The sequence below is a fragment of the Ursus arctos genome, unplaced genomic scaffold, assembly GCF_023065955.2.
Source record: "Ursus arctos isolate Adak ecotype North America unplaced genomic scaffold, UrsArc2.0 scaffold_12, whole genome shotgun sequence".
NCBI lineage: Eukaryota > Metazoa > Chordata > Mammalia > Carnivora > Ursidae > Ursus > Ursus arctos.
This window is the reverse complement of record NW_026622786.1, coordinates 59,219,468-59,233,805: the sequence shown is the minus strand read 5'-3', so window position 1 is coordinate 59,233,805 and position 14,338 is coordinate 59,219,468. Positions and strand designations below refer to the sequence as shown.

At 43.0% G+C, this 14,338-nt stretch overlaps 1 protein-coding gene and 1 pseudogene across 2 annotated transcripts in view; both read right to left on the bottom strand.

Annotated features, from left to right (window-relative positions):
* Window positions 1–14,338, bottom strand: part of DAB1 (DAB adaptor protein 1) — a 1,098,018-nt gene that overhangs the window by 661,760 nt on the left and 421,920 nt on the right. The gene's annotated exons all lie outside the window — the stretch shown is intronic.
* The window catches only part of LOC113254267 (phenylalanine--tRNA ligase beta subunit-like), a 114,008-nt pseudogene continuing 107,938 nt past the window's right edge, over window positions 8,269–14,338 (bottom strand).

The following is a 14,338-nucleotide window of genomic DNA, read 5'->3' as shown; positions in this document are numbered from 1 at the left end:
ATCTTGTCAAGGTGCAGATTCTGATTCAGTAGGTTTGGGTTGGGGCCTGAGATTCTGCATTTTTAATGAGCTCCCAGGCGAAGCCCGTACTGCTGCTCCAGGTACCATAGTTTGAGAAGCAATGATGGAGAAATGGTTAGGAGCCCAGGGTTGAGGGCAGACTAGGAACTGAATCCTGGCATTGGCACTTATGAACAATGTGACCTTGTGGAATGTTTTAGTTCACAGGGCTGCGACGGCAGATTACCAAACCTGGGGGGCCCAAAACACACATCTGGAGGCTGAACGTCTCAAATCAAGGTATTAGCAGGGCTGTGCTCTTTCTGACAGCTCGGAGTGGGGGGGGGGGGTACTTCCCTGCCTCTGCTAGTGCCTGGTACTTGCTGGCAAGCTCTGGGGTCCCTTGGCTCCCAGATGCATCACCCCAGTTTCATGGCTGTCTTTGTGTTCTGTATCTTCACATTGTCTAGCCTCTGGCAGTGTCTGTCTCTTGGTCCAAATATCCCCTTTTCTTAAGAATGCCAGTCATGTTGGATTAGGGTCCACCCTAATGACCATTTAAACTTGATTATTTCTATAAAGACTCTATTTCCAACTAAAGTCCTATGCTAAGGTACTGGGGATCAATATGCCTTTTTTTTGCCAGGAGGGTGCATAGTTAACCCATAATAGGCAAGTTATTTTACCTCTCTGAGCCTCAGTTTCTTTATCTGTATAATAGGGATAATAATTCCTACTTTATTTTTTTAAAGATTTCATTTGTTTATTTGAGAGAGAGAGTGAGTGAGCACAAGCAGTGGGGGAGAGGCAGAGGAAGAGGGAGAAGCAGACTCCCTACTGAGTCGGGAGCCTGACGCAGGGCCTGATCCCAGGACCCTGAGATCATGACCTGAGCCAAAGTCAGATCCTTAACCAACTGAGCCACCCAGGCTCCCCAATAATTCGTACCTTATAAAGTTAAGCTAAATGACTAATAAGGACAGAGTGTCAGCATACAGGAAGTATTACTCAGCACTAGGCATTTAAAATCCATCTCATTTAACTATGGCCACCATCTGCCCTGTGACGCCACATCATCATTCCCACCGGATATCAGAAGAGACTGAGACTCAACAAGGACAAGAAACCTGCCCAAAGTCACACCATTATTAAGATTTAAAACCCAGTTTTCTCCAAAGCCCATGATGTTTATTCTCACTCCAACGAGGCTGACTGGGGGTACTGGCGGTGGAGGCGGAGTTAAAAACTATTTCCTGCAGAGGCAACAGCAGAGAAAGATGATTATTATTTTTATTTAATCGTGGAGGGACATGTGCCGAATACAGATTCTGGTTTCAAAGTGCCCAGAATCACAGATGAAGTGTTCAGACAGTGCAGGGATTAGAGGAAGGAGGGGGCAAAGGACAGATGATATATGAAGTCCAGTGGCTGAATCATGTTCAACAGTTTTTGTCATCCTTTTTCACACTGGCAAGTCTGCATTGGCATTTTTTTTAATAGGCCACAGAAATTCACAATCAAAATTTCAAAGCTAAAAATACCTCCATGCCATCCTGGAAAATATTAAACAAAACAAAACAAAACACCTGAGTGCTTTCCAGCCAACAAAGAGAGAAATGTGTAGGCTGTGATGAGTAATTGAACCTACTTTTGTCTGTTTGCAATAAACATTTGCAAAACACATTATCCTTTTGACATTTCTGTGAGGATTGCTCATACTCTATTTTCTGCAAAATGCCTCCCATTCTTACTAGGTTCCCGTAATTACCTCTTTGGAAGAAGACCATCTCAGCCCTTCAGAGACATTATCAATTTTCAACAGTTGATTCCTAATTTTTGTTGATGCTGCTGTTATACTGAGCTATCTCTTGAGGGCAGAGAACCAATGCCGTCCTAAGCTACAGATAGATATGGATAGCCTGAGAGCTAGCCAGAAGAGTGATGGGGATGGAAAAGCAGGTGGCAGTTTGATGATATTCCTTCTGTATTTGTCAGTCCTATGGTCCCTGCAAGGCCCAGCAGCAAGGGAGCTACAGTGTCTAGGTTCTTTTTTTTTTTTTTTTAAGATTTTATTTATTTGTATGCCAGAGAAAGAGCGAGAGAGAGAGAGAGAGAGAGAGAGTGCATGCACAATCAGGGGAAGCAGCAGGCAGAGGGAGAAGCAGGCTCCCCACTGAGCAGGAAGCCCCAGGACCCTGGGATCATGACCTGAGCTAAAGGCAGACACTCAACCGACTGAGCCACCCAAGTGCCCCCAGTGCCTGGGTTCTGATCCTCTGTCATTTTCAAGCTGTGTGGCCTTAAGAAAGTTGCTTGAACATTCTGTGCCTAAATTTCCTTATCTACAAAACTGGGATAAAAACAGTACCTATTTCACAGAATTATGAGGATCGAAGAAGTTAATATGTATAAGGAGCTTAATTATGTGCATCTTACAGTATGTCCTCAATAAGTAGTAAGTATGATTATGATTATGCTTATTTGGCATGAAGAATGATACCCTGGAAGTCAGAAGATGTTGTCACTTATGGAGTGTGGAATCTCCTGGCTTTCACTGGCAAAATGGACCTATATAGTGTTCACATCATGCACAGTATTACAGGGCACAGTAATGAGTCTGTAGGTGTTTTATTCTGTTTTGTTTTTCTCTAATTGTAATGCCACTGGGCTGCTTTTTAGCAGGGTAGTTAAATGATCAGATTAGCATTTTACAAAGTTATTCCAACTACTCTTTGGAGAGTAGACTGGGGGCAAAGGTGATGCTAAGAAACCAGGCAGGTGAGGCATTTATAAGGGCATTGACCATGGTGGTAGGGGGAGGAGATGGTGCGAAGCGGATTCAACCTGTGAACTGCAGGCAGCTCCCTAGGACCCGGTTGCAGAGGGGGGAAAGTAAGGATAGTGCCAGGGCTTCAGAACAAGTGCACAGAACAACTCAGGTTGTCACCAAAAGGTACGCAGGTATCTATGAATACCAAGAAGGCAAAGGCAGAAAGAACAACAACAAAAGGGAATGGAAATGTCTGGATGGAAAAGAAGAGAGGAAAGAAGAAGACCAGAAGCTCAGAGTTGTGGAGAACCTATGCTTTCCATGGGGGTCTACAGCACTGTGGGCTGACGGGGCAGCACGGTCAAGGCCTGGCAGAGGAGGACGCTGCCATATTTGAGGAACGCTGTGCTGCTCACTTCTGCACGGGAACCATACAGCTTTGAACTGGTGCTTAGCCACATTATGCAGGTGTGGCCTTACCATCAAGATACACGGTAAAGCCCTCCAGCACAGAAATAACTTCTTTTGTATCCTCATGTGTATTTAGTGCAGTCCCATGGATACAAGAGAGTTCCCGGTAAATACTCCTTGAATTTAGAAAGTTATTGAGTAAAAGATAAAACATTTATTCATCAGCAACATTTCTGAGAGCCTGTGTTAGGCTTTGGGAAGACAGAAGATGAATGAGGGATGGACACTGACCTTTTCTACCCACCTTTCTTTTGCTTCTTGCTTCTCCCCCACCTCTTTCTGTCTCTACTTGTCTGTCTCATACACACACACACACACACACACACACACACGCACAAGTGTGCACACATACATACCCCTCATACTGCACCAAAAAGGGGAACCAGCAACTGGGAGTCCAATACTAAATATTTGCACAGGTAGAATATAGGCCTGTGCACTGTGTCTCTCATCCTCCTTAGACCGACAATGGCATGCCTTCCTCATGGTAAAGTACACAAAAGCAAGCTCAGCTCTACAATCCAGTTTGAAGCCTCTGCCGGCACCACACCTGCTTACATCTCATTGGCCAATACATGTCACAAGGCAGAATCCAAAGCCAAGGTGCAGGCACGTCAAATCTGCCCCCAGCAAAAGCTGCAGAATTACCTAAACGGTAGAGGTACCAGGGCAGACCTAGCACCATGGTTATCCTGGACAAGTCCATTCCATTCTCTGGGTATCCTCACCTCTGTAAATGGCTTGGATCCAATCCATGTGTCCTACAGGGGAAATCTAGCTCTCCAGTAGCACACAAAATGAATATAGATGGCACATGAAATTTAGTCAATTCTTGGACGTGGTATTAACTAATAGTGAGCACAGAAAGTGATGATGTTTCACTTTTGAATTTGCTTTCAATATTGCCAACTAGATCAAGGAGAAAGTCCGAGTTAGTGCCTGTGACAAGCCCAAAACCTTTGCTGACTTCCCCTTCTAACAATGAGCTAGCAGACCACAGCACCAAGTGAGGATTTCCAGAGTATGTTGTTTTCATTTTATTTATTTTTGACTATATTTATAGCAAGTGATGCCAGATTTCATTTAGTTATATAAAGTTTCTTTTAAAATACATGTATTTACATCTCCAAAGGCAAGAGAAACAAAAGAAAAAATGAACTTGTGGGACTTCATCAAGATAAAAAGCTTCTGCACAGGCAAGGAAACAGTCAAAAAAACTAAGAGGCAGCCCACGGAATGGGAGAAGATATTTGCAAATGACACTACAGATAAAAGACTAGTATCCAAGATCTACAAAGAACTCAAAATCAATACACGTGAAACAAATAATCAAATCAAAAAATGGGCAGAAGATATGAACAGACACTTTTCCAATGAAGACATACAAATGGCTAACAGACACATGAAAAAATGTTCAAAATCATTAGCCATCTGGGAAATTCAAATCAAAACCACACTGAGATACCACCTTACATCAGTTAGAATGGCAAAAATGGACAAGGCAGGAAACAACAAATGTTGGACAGGATGTGGAGAAAGGGGATCCCTCTTACACTGTTGGTGGGAATGCAAGTTGGTACAGCCACTTCGGAAAACAGTGTGGAGGTCCCTCAAAAACTTAAAAATTGAGCTACCCTATGATCCAGCAATTGCACTACTGGGTATTTACCCCAAAGATACAGACGCAGTGAAGAGAAGGGCCATATGCACCCATATGCAATGTTCACAGCATTATTGTCCACAACAGCTAAATTGTGGAAGGAGCCGAGATGCCTTTCAACGGATGACTGGATTAAGAAGATGTGGTCCATTTATACAATGGAATATTATTCAGCCATCAGAAAGAACAATTACACAACATTTGCAGCAACATGGACGGGACTGGAGGAGATTATGCTAAGTGAAATAAGTCAAGCAGAGAAAGACAATTATCATATGGTTTCTCTCATCTATGGAACATAAGAAATAGGAAGATCGGTAGGAGAAGGAAGGGAAGAATGAGGGGGGGTAAACAGAAGGGGGAATGAACCATGAAAGACTGTGGACTCTGGGAAACAAACTGAGGGTTTCAGAGGGGAGAGGGGTGGGGGATTGGGATAGGCCGGTGATGATATTAAGGAGGGCACATACTGCATGGAACACTGGGTGTTATACGCAAATAATGAATCATGGAACACTGCATCAAAAACTGGGGATGTACTGTATGGTGATTAATATAACAAAATAAAAATTATTAAAAAAATACATGTATTTAAATAAAAACGTGAGCCAATTTAAAGAAAATACAAAGTAAGGGGCGCCTGGGTAGCGCAGTCATTAAGCATCTGCCTTTGGCTCAGGGCGTGATCCCGGCGTTCCGGGATCGAGTCCCACATCGGGCTCCTCCGCTGGGAGCCTGCTTCTTCCTCTCCCACTCCCCTGCTGTGCTCCCTCTCTCGCTGGCTGTCTCTCTGTCACATAAATAAATAAAATTTTTGAAAAAAAAAGAAAATACAAAGTAAATTATTGGTGAGAGAGAGCAAAAAATCATGGCTATGGGCTTGAATAACTGAAGCTTGGGAAATTCTGGATTTGACCATCTTTATGGTTCCAAGATCCTGTGATCACTGCCAACTTCATTGTTCCAGCTGTGGTCTCTACTTCCACCCCAAGGCTTTCTCAGAGGAAGACGAGCAGCCTTCTCTTCTGAAGGCTTCTACGACCCTCCGATTCCCTCTCCCCTCGATATTTGAGCGTCCCAGCTGCCAATATGACTACCCAGCCAGATGTATTTGATTGACATGCTCATCCCTGCACAATGGGCCAGAGTCAGTCATCCTGCGGCTGTCCCTGCCCTTGGCATTGTGACGCATGGGCCCAGATTCCAAATGTCATGTCACATCTCATGGCATCAAAGCACCCTTGAGAGCAGGAAACCCTAACATATGGCTGAAATGCCTTCAAAAAGACTCCCCAGACAGCCCGGGAGATGCACAGAGCCCTGTCGGTGATGATGGGTTGCAACATATGCTTAGCAAAAAACGCCAAAGGGAAGAGAAGTTCCCGCGCCCACCGAGACCACAGAGTGCTGGTTCAAATGCTGGGTATCAGCTGCCTTAGACAGAGTGCCATTTGCTTTTGCAAAATATCTGTTAAATCCCTGATCTCAATGCTTAGTATCCTGGACTTTTAAAGGTAGTGATGGAAAACTTTTTATTTACATTGAATATTGCATTACAAAGCAGATGAATGGGGAAAGGTCATTTTCTCTCAATAGTGGACGGTCACTCCCTCTGGTCCAGGAATTCCTAACCTGCATTTTCTGGATCCTTCAGAAGCACACAGCTGGTCTTAAAGAGGCACGTGAACATTCCAAAATTACCTGCGAACATTTTGTGTGAGCAACACATACGGTTTTCTGTGGAGAAAAGGTTTAAAACCTTAGTTCGGAATTTCAAAATGGTCCATGTCTCATTAGAAACCACAGGTCTAATAGTGCTCCTTAGAGAGAATGTGTGGGGCAGAAAAATGTCAAACCAAAACAAAACACAATTAAACTGGGCAGGAATGTAAGGTAACAAGGACTTTTCCATCATAATAATATTAAGAAAAATATTTGTTATTTACCATCACCATAATTCCAAAAGGGTTATTTCAGTGCAGCAGGACATGAAAAAACATTTCAGGAAGGCCATAAACTCAGATTAAAAACATAAATTGAGCTTTGTTTAAAAAAATGACTACATTGTCCATTTTCATTTCACTGGTGGCCAGTACCAATCTGTGGACCAGGATTTGGGAAGCCCTGATTTCAGAGTGGGAAATTCCTACTCAGCATGCAAATCTTTGGAAAACTAGGGACTTCTTTGGGATTTCCCACAGCTGAGTTCATGGCGCCACTCCCTCACCCCACCCTCACCCCACCCTGTCTCTGATCCTGGACCACCTGAAGAGAAGTCCTTTATCTTTGACTCCACTACACTGTGACACCTGCTACTACACCCCAAGGCAAGGATGGTGAGTTGAATGTAGCAACTTATCCCAATAGCTATTCACTACACCCCTCCTGCCGACCTTGCTGTGAACTAGGCATCAGGTATGCAGAGGAGCCAGGTACCATCCCTTCCTCAAAGGGCTCACACTATGGTGGAGGGGATGATAGAAATGGTGTAAGTGGGGACCATTCCCCACTCCACTACTCTCTCCCCTGTTGTCCAAGGAGCAAAGGAAACAGTGTCTGATGCTCTCCAGGCTGTATCACGTAATCCATGTTTTGATTCAATGTGGGGAACCCCAAATAAGACTGAATGATTGAATTCTTTTCCCCAAAGGAATTTAAAGTGCCTCTTCCCTTTATATATATTTTTTAAGATTTTATTTATTTATTTGACAGAGAAAGCGAGAGAGCACAAGCAAGGGGAACAGGGGGAACAACAGAGGGAGAGGGAGAAGCAGGCTCCCCGCCGAATAGGCAACCCGATGCAGGGCTTGATCCCAGGACCATAAGATCATGACCTGAGCCAAAGGCAGACGCTTAACCATCTGAGCCACCCAGGCGCCCCAAAAGTGCCTCTTCCCTTTAGAAGCATGTGACAGAGAATACAGAATGGAGGGGTCAGAAAAACACTCTGAATGCAGCCAGGAAGTTTGCAGACACCTCACTGTAGGGAGTCAAGCCTCTTTAGCCATGTAATAGTAATTCCAGTTCTTAAAGTAGGTTTTAAATGTTTGCCTCTGCAAAGGCTGGGCTCCACTGTCTCTTGCACTAAGAGCCCAAAGGAAGCAACCGGTGTCAGAGCACACAATGACAAGGAATGGCATGAGACAAAGGGAGGCAGCCAGCAGAATCTGGAGGAGAGACATCCATCCACCAAAATAGAAATGGTTCTCCTGATCACAGGGCCAAAGTGGGGAAACTGGCAGCTCATTTCAAAATCCACTGAGCAGTATGCAGACTTGGAGACGATTTTACAAGGGCTTTCACTCTCCCCCCACTCCTACTGCTTTCTACTTTATTTTTTATTGTATTTATTTTTTAAAATAGTTGTTTATTTATTTGAGAGAGAGAGAGAGAGAGCTCACGAGCACAAATGGGGAGGGGGCAGAGGGAGAGAATCTTCAAGCAGACTCCCCACTCAGTGCAGAGCCCCACTCGGGTCTCAGTCTCACGACCCATGAGATCAGGACCTGAGCTGAAACCAACAGTCGGACTCTCAACCAACTGAGCCACCCAGGTGCCCCTCCTACTGCTTTCTACTTCATTAAACATTAAAACACAAATGAATGTGCCCTGTGGGGACGACTAGAGGACACCAAGGGAGGAGAAGAGCACACTCATGAAGAGAATCAACAGCAGGGACTCATCTTCACCAAAAGGGCTTGATACTGATTTCCAGGGAGGAGCAGGACATGGTCAGCTCAAATTTGGTGATGGCATCAGGATGAAGGATCAACCCCAAACTTCCTGATGCTTTGACCCTTGACAAAGATCTCGACATATCACCCAGGAGAAGGGCCTTCAGATGCTTTGATCACATATTCCCCCCCTTCTTTTCACCAGGAGGCACCTTAAGCAGCTGTGTAATTCTGTCCAGACCCCATAGATTATCTCTAACTAAGGATCCTTACTGTAATTAACAGCACAGAGATGCATGTAGGTCTCTGCTAGAATCTTGTACTACAGTGTCAGAGATTTCAGTTTCAGAGGAAGGTGCATCTTACTCTTTGTGGCTATGATCTTTAGGAGGCCAGGAAGAAGAGTAATGAGTGCTACCTGAAATGCAGCGGCTTTAGGGTCACTAACATGAACTACCTCTGCTGCAGCGAGATGTCCAAACCAAGTTTATCAGCAGTATCTTCTTGGAGGCACAGAGGAAAGGCAAGTGCTTCAGTGCCTCCAGTAGCTACCAGGTCATGTCTTAGAAGTCCTGTGAGCTTTATTAAGAGGAAATTGATTAGCTACAGTGTATGTTTCTGGGAGAGCCACCTGAATGTTATTATATCCATAAGCAATAGTTACATCTTTTATAATATCACATGCATGGAAAATGTCAGCTCCGGTCACAGAGATTTCAATCTCAATCTGATTCCCCTCATCTATGACTTCTAACTTTAAACACATCTTGGTCAGAAGCTTGGCAAGATTTTCTGGAGTTGCTCTGGTTCCAACTTTTTCTTAATTAGATCAGATATCACCATCTCCTTTCGTTAAGCCAGTTCTGAAAAGGTATGTGATTTTCCATTAGGAAAAACCAGCTCAGCTGCTTCAATTGTGAATTGATTCTCATAATATTTACTGAACATGGTGACAATAACATCGAGAACTATTTTTGCCTTACTAAAGTCAGTTCCTGTGCATTCACAGAATACATTTCTAGATTTTCACTGATGATAGGAAGCCTTAAAATGATGGCACCAATTGCTATCATAGGTAACTGGGCATAGGGGTTTATTTTCAGCGATATGTAATGTTCAAGGAGCACATGTCCAGGCTCAACACTCACACCACCCAACACCAGGCATTTAGGAGATGCTATACCGACAAACGAACTATGAAGAAGAAATTTTCATCAAAGAGCGATAACAATAATTTTTTCCCAGGGAAAATTTTTCCCAGACTTTGGAGGACACATTTTATTGTGAAGGGAGGACGTGGGGACAAAGTCCCCAGGGTAAATATATAAAAGAGATTCTCCAGCTTTAGTTTTAGACAGAGAACCAGAATAAACTCAACAACTGGTCCATTTTATTTCCTGGAGCAAGATCTGTGAATCCAACATTTCAAGCCCTAGATGACAACTTTAATACTATTCCCAAGTTCAAAGGTTTCAGTTTTTTATTTGTGGTTTCTAAAGCCCTGGGCTTTTGAGCCTTGGTTTTGTAAGGACTAGACTCAGGCCTCTGAGGAGTATGAAAGCAGATTCCATTTCCACTCAGATGAAAGCCTCATGTGACAGCATCTCCAGGGGTAACTTAATTTTCTCCTAAACCCTCTCCAGTCAGGCTTTTCCCCCCTCCACCAGACCAAAAGCAGCTTTTGTCAAGGTCATCAGTGACCTCCATGTTGCTAACCCAACACTCAGTTCTCAGTCCTTACTGATTGTCAGCATCACGCAGCACAAGTGGTCACCCTCCTCCATGAAGCACATTCTTTACCTGACTCCCAGGATGCTCCTTTTCCTTGGTGTTCCTTTTTTCCCCTGCTACTCCTTCTTAGTCTCATTTGCTGACCCCTCCTGTCTCCTCAATCTCTCAAGATCAGAGCTGCCCAGGCTTCCACCCATGAACATGTTTCCTTCTCTACCAAAACTTCCTCTGGAAGTGATCTCAGCCAGTTTTACCATTTATATACATAGTCTATGGGGTGAAAACTTCCAAACGTAGTTAACTCTACCTTCAAAATATAGCCTAACCTCTTTTCATCAGCCCTTAACACTACCGCCATCATCTCTTGCCTGGATTTTTGCAACAATAATTTTTGTCCACCCTTGCCCCCTTATCGTTGATTTTTCACCCAGTAGTCAGAGTAAACTTTTTAAGACACAAGGCAGAAAAAAATCATTGCTTCCTGCCTCTATCCTGTGGTTACTTGTCCCAGAGTGAAAACCAAAGTCTCCATTGAACTTCTCACCTGCTATCTTGCCATTCTGTTTTCTAGCTCAGCCTACTCCAGACACACTGGTTTCCACCTCTTCCTCACACAGGTCAAGTACGACTGAACTTCAAGGCTTTCACATTTGCCATTCCCTCTGCCAACAGTGCTCTTCTCCTAGATACTGCAGTCTCGCTCCTATATTTCCTTCAGGTCTCTGTTCAAAAGTCACCTTGTCAACAAGGCTTCCCTGGACCACCTGTATTTTATAGCAGCTCCCCTCCATCCTCTGTACTCTCACGACACCCCTTGTCTCTACAGCAGTTATCACGATTTTACAAACCATCCAAGTGCTCTTCTGTCATCCTTATGTAAACTCCATAATTAACTGGCATTTTGCTTATTTGGTTTACTGTTTTTTTTCTACCACCTCAAATGGTTTTTGGCACATAGTGGCTACTCAGTAAATAGTTAATGAATGAAAGAAGCAAATGAGCAAATCTTGTCCAACGATCTACAGTCGAATTCAGGGAGCAATGTACTTAAAGCCACCACGAAGGAAGGAAGCTTCTGTTCCTCACACTCAACTGCTTGAGAATCGAAGCTGCCGTGATTCTTCCATCCACACTCGAAGCTCCCTAAAGGGTTTGATTTCTTACAAAAATATTAAAAGCAAGTCATATCTTATGTAATAGGGCAGAGAAGTTAAGAGTTGAGGTCCTAGAGCTAGGCTGCCCAGCTCTATTTCTTACTTGCTATGTGTCCTTAGGCAAGTAACTGAACTTCTCTGTTTCTCAGATTCCTTCTCCGCAAAAAGGTGATAATGGGAGTACCTACCTGGTAAAGTTACTGTAAGGATTGAAGAAGACATACTGCACTTAAGGTACCTAGAAAGGGACCTGGTACATTGTAAGTACTTAAGTGTTAGCTCATGCTAGTTCACTAAGAATGTATTATCCAGATAACATTCTTTTTTGTTCTCTAAGAAGCTTTTTTAGGGGGAGTTACATAAATACCACATATTCATATATTCATATATACATGTATAGTGTGTATATAGGCATATGGATACAGTGTGCATACACATGTATATGTGATGTATTAGTTAATAGTTATATGTGATAGATATACACACATGTAAATATATGTATGTATTTATGTATCTAAATATTGACTGATTTTTTTTCCTGTGTCCAGGTTCTTACATTCCACATAAACCATGAAGCAGATATCAGCACTTTTCTCTTCCCAAATATGATCTACTTCACCAAATCTTAACGAGCTGTATACATTTTACTTAATATTTATAGGGGTCTTGGAAGAGAGGGCTTATATTGCTTATTATGACAAAATGTAAAAGATCTTCCTTGGATATTTCTCTTCTCCACCAGAATTGCTCTTTCACCACACCATCAACCAGGCTTCTCTTTTTCACATCCCCACACAGTTCCCTGCTATCTCCTCTAGGATGACGTGGCCCCATCAACTGAGCCTATGTTGCCCTTCACCCACCCACAGCCTTGATGTCTGCTCACCCCATTTTCTGCAAGAACTCCTTTGGGAGCTGTCTGTTATTTATACTTTACTCTTATATCCTTGACATCTAGCAGAGGGCTATGCTCTGTGGGCTACTAAGGGAATGAATACATGGAAGAATCTTATACATGAATAATCTTCTTTTATAGAGAGAAAAATTGAAGCAAGAGTGTCAAACAGCTTCTGAAACAGTCAAAAAGAGACCTGAGATTCTCCTGCCCTCCTCTGCTCCCATCCACCACAAAGACTACGCACATCCAGCTCCAGTCTTTCCATTCAACACCTGGAATGATTCTGATCTTCCTGTCTGCTCTGAAGATCACTGTGACACCAGGAGCCAGTCTTAGGCCATGCAGAGAGCAAGCTCTCTTAATAGCTGTGTCTTTTGTTTCACTTCCTACTGGGAAAAACTAATCAAACATGTAGGAAGCTTAAGAACATTCCAAGGCGATTTGATTGTTCACCGGTGGCCAGTTTCAAGAAATGCATACTGATGAATACAAACACCATTCCCCCTGCCTTCCTGGATGGGATCTGTCCAGCCTGAGCTAGGCCAGGGTCTGAGGGAAGGCAGCACAAGAAAGAGCTGCAGGAAACAAGCCCTTGTTTCCTCCTTTTATCCAGAAAACCAGGCCCAGTTGATAAGGACCTGGATGATTGTGACTCTCTTCTCTGTGATCTTTTCTTTCTTTTGTTGGGGGTGGGGGTGGGGGTGGGTCATAGTGAAGAATTACTTTGCACCAATGAGGGTAGAGAGTAAGTATCAACTCCTAAGGTTCTTGCTTAGGGGTATTTTGGGAAGGCCTTTTCCATCCTCATTCACATGGGGAAATTATGAGAAGCCTCAATACTCTGTTTAAGTGGCACATTGCAATGCCCTTTCCATATGCCCCAACAAGGCTGATCCTTTGCTCTTCATTGACAACCCCCATCTGTACATGCGTCCATATCCTGTCACTGCTCTCCACTTGCAGGCTGCCGGCCCTCACAGACAATGAGCTTCTTAAGGGCAGGATCACAGTATATCCAGCATACAATCAGTAGCCAATTAATGTGATTAAATACATAAACAAATGAAAAGCATAAGCAGGTTCAGATTACATCTCTGATCTAAATCCTTTTTTTTTTTTTTAAACTCACAACCCTGAGACCATGACTTGAGCTGAGATCAAGAGTTGGACACTTGACTGACTGCGCCACCCAGGCACCCCTATTTCAATACTCTTTTAACATAGATATGCCTTGGTACACTAATGTAGACAGTAGACATGATAATCTCTTCACTGACCTCACAGGATTATTGAGATGATTAAATGAAATAATAGATACAAAAAGGCTTTATAAAGGTAAAATGGCATATGAATATAAAGAGTTACTGTTAAGGAATACCACACTTCACTTAACTTTGGATAACACAAAAATCAGTCTGGGGACTGTTCTTTATTTTTTAAATATCATCCAATATAGGTTTAATAATAAAATAGTTTAAATAGGAAAAGAGCTGGAAGAATTCATTCAGAAATCTAAATAGTTCTGGCTGAGAAAAGAAACAAGTATTTGCACTTATGGTATTATAGAAAGAGACATGAATAAGATTCATGATGAAATTATTGGATCATATGGCATTTCTATTTTTAATTTTTTGAGGAGCCTCCATACTGTTTTCCACAGTGGTTACACCCATTTACATTCCTACCAATAGTGCATGAGTGTTCCTTTTTCTCCACATCCTTGCCAACACTTGTTATTTCTTGTCTTTTTGGTATTAGCCAATCTGACTGCTGTGAGATCTTGCCATTTATGACAAGAAGAAAGGAACTAGAGGGTACCATGCTAAGTAAAATAAGTCAGACAGAGAAAGATAAATACTGTAAGATGTCACTTAATATGTGGAACTTCCCAAAAACAAAAGAACAAAAAGCAAAAGCAAACAGATTCTTAAACACAAACTGGTGGTTGTCAGCAGGGAGTTGGTGGGGGGGTGGGTGGGT